Consider the following 8,918-nt stretch of genomic DNA (forward strand, 5'->3'; position numbering starts at 1 on the left):
TCATCTACTGGTGTAGGGCCTCCCATAAATATTCCAATCTTCTTGATCAGGTCTTCATTCTTATCTACCAATACTTCAATTTCTTTTTCATAATCTTCATGTGTAGCCTTGAGTTCTTCCTCTAGTTCCTTGATTCTTGTCCTTGCCTTCTTCAGGTCTATCATGTCAGCGCACATCTGGTTCTCCTGTCGTCGAATGTGCTGGTTTTAACTCCTGGATAAAAGCTGCGATTGATCTATCCTTTCTGGTGCTGATCATCTCCCAGTGCTCATCTCGGCGCCCACAAATCTGGTAGATAGTATCCTTGAGATCATTGCGGTAGACTTCTCCAATGCGTCCCATGGCGATGTGAGCTGCCATGCTCTTTCCTAGACTCCAAGTTCATGCATCAAAAGAAAACTCTATGGGCTCAGTGACTGGCATGAATGTCCTTCCTGGAACTTGAACTTGAATCATCCAGCCCTCTTCTTCAGGTAAAGTGGCGTTGTAGGTTCCGGTGAAGCTTGGTACTCCTATATTCAGGTATCTAGTGACTTCCTTCAAGTGACGTCCAAAGGGTGTATCTTCATCCGATTGCGTGAACTTATTCCTTGCATCCGCCATCCTAAAGAGTAGAAAAGATGAGAAGTCAGAAAAGAAGAGAGTGAAAAGTGATCTAGGTCTTTAGCTTAGTGGTCGTGTCCTACAGTCAGCGTGTGCTCTGATACCATCTCTGTAGCGACCAGACCTCAAATAGTCTGATCTCTGTGCTCTGGTGTCATCCCTGGATCAGTAATGCTGACACCACACAGTACTCGGAGGATTTATAACAGAGTAGAAATCACACACTTATTACATCGAGGGTCTCAATAGAGAACTTATTACAATAAATATGGCTTAAGGCCATCTAATAACGATAACAACGGAAGGCTTGGAAGATAAGTGAGTCCATCAACTCCAACGGCATCACTGAGTATAGAACCACGACCTAAAAACTCCTTAATCATCGTCTGAAAAGTCTGCAACATTAATGTTGCAGCCCGAAACGGGTCAGCACATGGAATATGCTGGCAAGGTAACACATAGAGAGTAATGGAATGAAACAGCTATACTATATGCATATTTGGTTGGTGGAAAGCTCTATGGTTACAGTTTTGCATAAAGCCAATTTTTCCCTACTTCAAAGGAATAAATTTATTGAGCTATCAGGGTAGTTGTTAAACATTGAGAATGGTTGACAGCATTCTTAATCCCAATTAAGCATCATCATTAAACAAAACCCAACAAAATTAATTTAGAGTAACATGTTGAGATTCACATGATAATCCAAGTACTAGATACTCAAGATGTCCATAACTGGGGACACGGCTAACCATGATTAGTTTACTACACTCCGCAGAGGTTTGCACACTTTTCCCCACAAGACGCGATCGCCTCCGTTTGGTTTCTCGCACTACATGGTGTTTGAGAAGACGAATGACCGAGACATAGTCTTTCAGAAGCGCTAACACCTTACGATCGGGTAGACCGTACCACCTACATCCCCTACATCTGCTAGTCTACCACTGTAAGAGTTCGCACGACTTAGTCAACTATGCTAGAGCCCATAATAGCTTGTCGCTTGAAGTTTCTGAATTTGAAAATATTTCCAAATAAAATTCAAATATTTTCAAATACCCTTTTCATTTAATTTAAATGGAAGAAGCCATGTCATCTTCTCTCTAGGGTTTTGTATTTGAAAAGAATTTGAATTACGGAGATCAAAATGAAAATGAAAGTTTGGGAAAGTCCTTTTATTCCCTCTCATTTAACTTTCAAAAGGTTTCGAATTTCACTGAATTTCTGTCACATCCCTAGTTCTGGTATGACCTAGACTAGCCAGTCATGTGTGCATCATGTTTAAATTCCATTTAAATTTGAAATGGGGATTTGTGAAACCCTCAGAAATCATTTCTGGAAATAACCCAGATAAAAGTTGCTCCAAAAATTTCCAAGAAAATGTTCATGTTGCTCTTTGAAAATATTGGTCAGAGGTAAAATTCAAACCAATATTTTTAGGAACTCATAAATATTTATTTTGGCCATTTGGGATTAATGCAATAATTAATTGCAGTGGATATATATATGTTATATATATTATATATGTCCAATAATTCTGATTTTTACTGTGGGGCTTTGGAATAATCCAATTAGTTCCTACAATAATTTTTAGAAGAAAATAAATTGGTTTAGTATTTTACTAAATCAGAAACAAATGTCAGAAAAATAAAAAAATAAAAAGGAAATGGAAAAACTTACCTGTGGCCAGCTCCCGTGCTGGCCCAGCACTGTGCGGCCTGGCTGGCCCAGTTGGCGAGCCCAACCCACCTGCCCCCCTCCCCTGTCGTCTTCCTCCCGCCAGGAGGACGAGCGCGTGCCCGACGCGCGTGCACCACCGCGCCGCGCCACCTCCTCCCACCCTGCCTGCCTGTCTCTCCTCCGATGCGTCTGGACAACGCCACGCACCCCCCGGACCCTCTCACTCTCCCCAGTCCTCTCCTCTCCCTCGCTTTCTCGCTCACGGCCGAGCGCTGCCGTCGCCACCGGCCACCATTGCCGTAGCCACCGCCTCACCCTCCCCCTCTCCCCGTGCTCAGAACCTCCGCCACGTCGTCGGCTACCTCCTCGTCGAGCCACGCATCTCCAGACGGCCTCCATCATCGCCACCGTCGTATTCTTCACTACCGGCCGCCGTGGATCCCCACCGCCCGCACGTCGCCGTCCGGCCTTCCCCGAGCCCACTTCGAAGCCTGCTGCTACCGCTGTGAGCTACTGCTTCTCCTCCCCCTCTACGTTCTCGCCCTCGCACACCGCAGCCGCATCCCCGCCCGCGCCCGAACACCGGCCGCCGCCTCGAGCTTCGCTCCGACGAGCTCCGGCCGCCCCCGCCTCTCCCACTTGCTTCGATCAGTGCGGACGAGCGCGGGCTTCGCCTCTGTGTTCTCCGCCGCGCGTTTGGTCGCCGGAAGGCGATTTTCGACGCCCTCCGCCGCGTTTGGCCTCGCCGGCGTCGAGTCGCCGGCGCGTTTGACCCCGCTGATCGGGGTTTGACCTTTCCCTTGTGTCACTGACGCGTGGGCCACCCCCTGACATTTTAATTAGTATTAGTTTAGCACTAATTAACCTAGGTTAGTTAGCTAGTTAGTCGCTGACCAGTGGGCCCGGCGCCCACTAATCCTAATTAGACTAAATAAACCCCCTGTTAACTAACTGAGTCACTGACGTGTGCACCCCACACGTCAGGTTTGACCCAGTTAGCGCTGTTGACTTGCTGACGCAAGCATGACGTAGTGCTGACGCAATTATTTCTTTTCTGATTTTAAATTAAATCAGGAAATTCCAGAAAATGCTATAAACTTCAAAAATTCATATAAATTCAACCGTAGCTCAGATTGAAATAATTTATATATGAAAAATTATCAGAAAAATTCAATCTATCCATCTGTACCAGTTTCATGCATGTCAAACCAAATTATACCTACTGTATAAGTGAAACACTAAAATGGCTTATATAAAGAGCTTATTTTGGAGATGCATTTGAATCGTTGGTTCAAATGGATTTCATCCAAATAAAAGCTAGTTGCATTAGCTCAATCAGCATCACATATTCATGCCATGATCATACATCATATTCTTGCATATGGTTGTGTATTGATTACCGACACCGTTCCTTCTCGATAGGTCCTGCTCCAAAGACCGTTCCAGAGTACCTGTCTGAGGAGCAGTCCCTTCCTTGTTGATCTACCAGGCAAGCAAACCCCCTTGTTCATTCCAATATGATCCCACTCTCTCGCTTCTGCTCTCTTTTATTGCATTAGGACAACAACGATTCAACTGCTACTTTATGCTGCGGTAGTTGAACCCATTCCTCTGCATGACCTGTCATTGCCACAGTAAATAGTTAAAACCCACTAGCATGTGTAGGAGTTGATTGAGCCATGTTGTGTTCCTGCCATGCCATGCCGTTGTGTTCCTGCCATGCCATGCCTACTATTGCTTAGAGTTGTGTCAGGTCTGATTCATCGGGAATGAATTGGAGTGGTACGATATGTTCTGGTGCTGAGAGTTAGCCGTGTGAACACGATTTGGTAAAGGTAGCGGTGAGAGGCCATGTAGGAGTACATGGTGGGTTGTCTCACTGGAACCGTCCTTAAGAACTGAGTTCTGTGTAAGTTGTCCAATGACTAGCTACTACCACACATTGGGCTCCGGGCGCTCCAAGCTCTCTCGACTTATTAACCAACTTGATCTCTGTCCAGGAGTCGCAAATAGTTTCTGGTGTTTGTAGGTAGTGTTAGTAGTCTACCAAGTGGCACCCGACCAGGTGGGCTTTGGACAAACTAGGCACAAGTGGCATGGTGTACCAAGCGTAGATCCATCCGGCGAGGTGGGCTTGGGAACCCTGCACACATCGTTTGGGGCCGTGAGCAACACCCCGGCCGGATCTCCTTGCGGATGAAACCCGAATAGGCGATAAACCTGGACTAGAGTCTTGTGTGGTTAGTTAGGTCGTGGCCGACTCCCTCGCCAGGCTTCCGCTTGAAGGTTGCCGAGATGCATGACGTGTACATGGCGGTAAGTGGCGAGAGCGTGTGTGAAGAAGTACACCCCTGCAGGGTTATCATGATCTATTCGAATAGCCGTGTCCTCGGTTATGGACTTCTTGGATGCTTACGTGGTACATAGACAACTTAAAGTGGATACTCTAAAATGCTCAAGACAAGTGTGGGTGCTATGGATGGCCTTCTCGTAGAGAGACGGGGATGAATCCATAGTAGTGTATTGATGTGGTGATTAGTGGACTCGTGTGCGCTGCCTCACCTCAAAGAAGTTTCTCGTTGTCGTAGAACAGGATAGCCACTGAGTCAAAGCTGGCTTGCTGCAACTAAACCCCACATTACCTTCCTGATACAAATGCATGTATGATAGGATCTGATGTAAGTCTTGCTGAGTACCTTTGTATTCACGTTTGCTTTATTTATGTTTTGCAGGTGAGACATCTGTCTCACTAGTAGTACCGCTTGGACTTCGATGAGTAGCTTGTTACCTCAGCTACGATCTTGTACCCTTGGGATGGACTTGTAGATAGTTAGGCTTCTTAGCCTTTTTATTTTGTAGTTTTCTGTACTCAGACATGTAATGCTTCCGTTGCTTGTATGCTCTGAGTGATGGGTCATGAGACCCTTGTTTGTATTTAATGCTATGTGGCTCTTCTGGGCCTTTATCTATATGAGTTGCGTTATGTTTTGATGCCATGTTGTACAACACTGCATGTTATGCGTACGTGTGACGTGTATTGCTATGTGTGGGATCCCACAATCTAGTTGTTTATCCTTGGCAGCCTCTCTTATGGGGAAATGTAGTCTAGTGCTTCCTTGAGCCATAGTAGTCCGCTACAGCCTGGTTCACCGGAGTCCTGCTAGCCCAGCACTACTGCTCAGGACACTTGACTGGCCGCCATGTGTTTCACTTCGTTCCTGTGTCTGTCCCTTCGGGGAAATGTTACGCGGTGACATCCGGAGTCCTGCCTAGCCTGCTACAGCCCAGGTTCCCCGGAGTCCTGTTAGCCCAGTGCTACAGCCCGGATTCACATGCTGCTGACCGACATGCTCGATGTGAATCATGTATGCCTGTCCCCATAGGTTAGTGCCGCTTTGGGTTCACGACTAGCCATGTCGGCCCGGGTTCTCTGTCATATGGATGCTAGCGACATAATCATATACGTGAGCCAAAAGGCGCAAACAGTCCCGGGCCAGGGTAAGGCGACACCCGTGGGAATACCGTGCGTGAGGCCGCAAAGTTATATGAGGTGTTACGGGCTAGATCGATGTGACTTGGAATCGGGGTCCTGATAGCTTTGGTATCAGTGCCTGACTACCTCTAGGATTTCCAAGCCAATCTGGTCGAAGTTGAGTCTAGAAATTCTTTAGCTATATAGGGGAATTGATTGTGGAAGGGAACGTAAGGCTCTTTTTACTCCTTATACCTCATGCCTTCTGATCCGAGTCATCCTATCTCTCCTACGGGGTTAAGGAAACTAGGCTTCCTCTTCTGTCTATCAGGATCACGTGTTACTACTCCGTAGTCTCTTAGGATTGGTTGATCAGAGTCATATCCCAGTTCGAGTACTTCCAGTGTAGTCTGTTTAGTAATATCTCAAAACCTTGAGTGATGATGTTGAGTTTGGTGCTACCCCATCATTTGCAGGATGTCTCATTTTGAGCATTTTACTGCTGTTATGCTGCCGGAATTGTCCTAGGAGTTCAAGAGATAGTATTTTCCTTGTACTATATTCTACATACTTATGATGATGCTGAATCCATCCTTGTTTCCTTGGTTTCGTTCTTCAGGATGTTGCCGGTTAACCGAAATTCTGTTGCTCGTAGCCGGAACCACGGAGATGGTAGGGATGAGGATCCTCCCGATCAGTCTTCGTTGGCAAAGTTCATGTTAGAGGTTGAGATGAACAAGCGTGAGACCAACTGCTTGTTAGCACGTATCGAGGAGAACACCGCACCCCAGTGCAAGGAGTCAGCGACCATCTATGATTTGATTGGTCTGAAACCACCTACCTTCCATCATTCCATTGAACCACTCGATGCAGATGACTGGCTTCGTAGTATCACTCACAAGCTGCATTCTGCGAACGTAGCTGAAAGTGACAAGGTCATCTATGCTGCATATCACCTAGAAGGTCCTGCTAGTCTTTGGTGGCAAAACTATGAGGTTATGCTTCCAGCTGGTCAGATTCCTACCTGGAGAGATTTCACTGAGGCTTTTCACGAGCATCACATTCCTGAAGCCCTCATTGACCGCAAGAGAGAAGAGTTCTGTAGTTTCACCCAGAGTAAGATGGCTGTTGATGCTTACAGTAGGGAATTTGAGAACCTTGCCCGCTATGCTACAGAAGAGGTGTCCACAGACGCCAAGAAGCAGGCTAGGTTCCGGAAGGGTCTCAACCCCAAGTTGCGTCGTGATCTCCACTTGCACCATTGCAATACATTCCAGGCTCTTGTGAACAAGGCCATTAATGCAGAGACAGCTCAACTCACTTACGAGGAGTCTCGTAAGCACACCCGTGATTTGGGTTCTTCCTCCGGTTCTAGTTCTCAGAAGCGCCGAATTTGGGTTCCGAACTCTGCTCTTCCACCCGGCTACACACCGAGGCCTTCTTGTGTGGCACCTCACCTAGTTCAACAATATGCTACACCCATGCCTATTGGTAGACCGCCTGCCAATGCGGGTCCACGTCCTACCTCCAAGATTTGTTACAAGTGCGGAGAGCCAGGCCACATTGCCCATATTTGCACTCAGACCCGTGTTGCTCCACCCCGGCCCGAGAAGTCTACTGGCTGTGGTAGTAAGCTATCACACTAGATGATCAGTGCCAAGTCAGCTCCCACTGAACTTGGACGTGTGCATCACGTCTCAGCTAAAGACGCTCATGATGATCCATATGTCGTTCTTGGTACACTCCTTGTCAACTGTCATCCAGCTTCAGTTCTATTCGATACTGGAGCATCTCACTCCTTCATTTTCGAAAGTTATGCCCGCTTGCACGACATGTCATTTTGTGATATGCCCTCCCCACTACTCATTCAAAGTCCTGGATCCAAGTGGCAAACTTCTAGGATAAGTTATGGCAATGAAATACATGTTGACAGACTTGTATTCCTAGCTTCCTTGATATCTCTTAAGTCATCAAATATTAACATCATCTTGGGTATGGACTGGATGAAAGCTCATTATGCCAAGATTGATTGTTACACCAGGTCTGTTCAGCTCACACACCCCTCTGGCAAGATAGTCACTGTCTGCACCAGAATTGCAAAGCGTCAGCTTTATTCTCTTAATGCCAGCCCTCTTCCAGACCTTGAAGATATCCCAGTAGTCCGTGACTTTCCGGATGTCTTTCCAGAGGAACTGCCAGGTATTCCACCTGACAGAGATGTAGAGTTTGTCATAGATCTTATCCCCGGAACCGCCCCAATTTCTAGGAGACCTTACAAGATGGCACCCTTAGAGCTAGCCGAACTAAAGAAACAACTTGATGAGTCCTTGCAAAAGGGTTTCATACGTCCTAGTTCTTCTCCTTGGGCTTGCCCCGTTCTCTTCGTCAAGAAGAAGGATGGTACGGACCGGATGGTTGTAGATTATCGTCCTATTAATTTGGTCACGATAAAGAACAAGTATCCGCTCCCCAGGATCAACGACCTATATGATCAGCTCGCTGGATCCTTAGTCTTTTCCAAGATGGATTTGAGGTTAGGCTACCACCAAATCAAGATTAGAAATGGGGACATTCCTAAAACGGCTTTTGTCACTCGTTATGGTCAGTACGAGTACACCATCATGTCCTTTGGTCTAACCAATGCTCCAGCCACATTCTCCCGCTTGATGAACTCGATCTTCATGGAGTACTTAGACAAGTTCGTCGTGGTTTACCTCGATGATATCCTTATTTACTCGAAGAACGAGGAAGAGCATGCCGAGCATCTTAGACTTGTGTTAGAAAAACTCAGAGAGCACCGCCTTTATGCCAAGTTCTCCAAGTGCGAATTTTGGTTACCAGAAGTGACCTATCTTAGCCACGTAATCTCTGGTAAGGGCATTGCTGTCAATCCCGAGAGAGTGCAGGCCGTTCTTGATTGGACTCCGCCTGAAACAGTTAAGCAAGTTAGGAGTTTCCTTGGTCTAGCCAGTTATTGTCGCCGCTTCGTTGAGAACTTCTCCAAAGTGGCCAAACCTCTCACGAAAGACAAAAAGTTTGAGTGGTCCCCACAGTGTGAGCATAGTTTTCAGGAACTGAAAAGACGCCTGACTTCTGCTCCCATACTTGTGCCACCGGATTTCACTAAGGACTTTGTTATCTATTGTGATGCCTCACGACAGAGACTAGG

The sequence above is a fragment of the Triticum urartu genome, chromosome 2A (genome assembly GCF_056163025.1).
Source record: "Triticum urartu cultivar PI428250 chromosome 2A, HENAU_Tu73, whole genome shotgun sequence".
Lineage (NCBI taxonomy): Eukaryota > Viridiplantae > Streptophyta > Magnoliopsida > Poales > Poaceae > Triticum > Triticum urartu.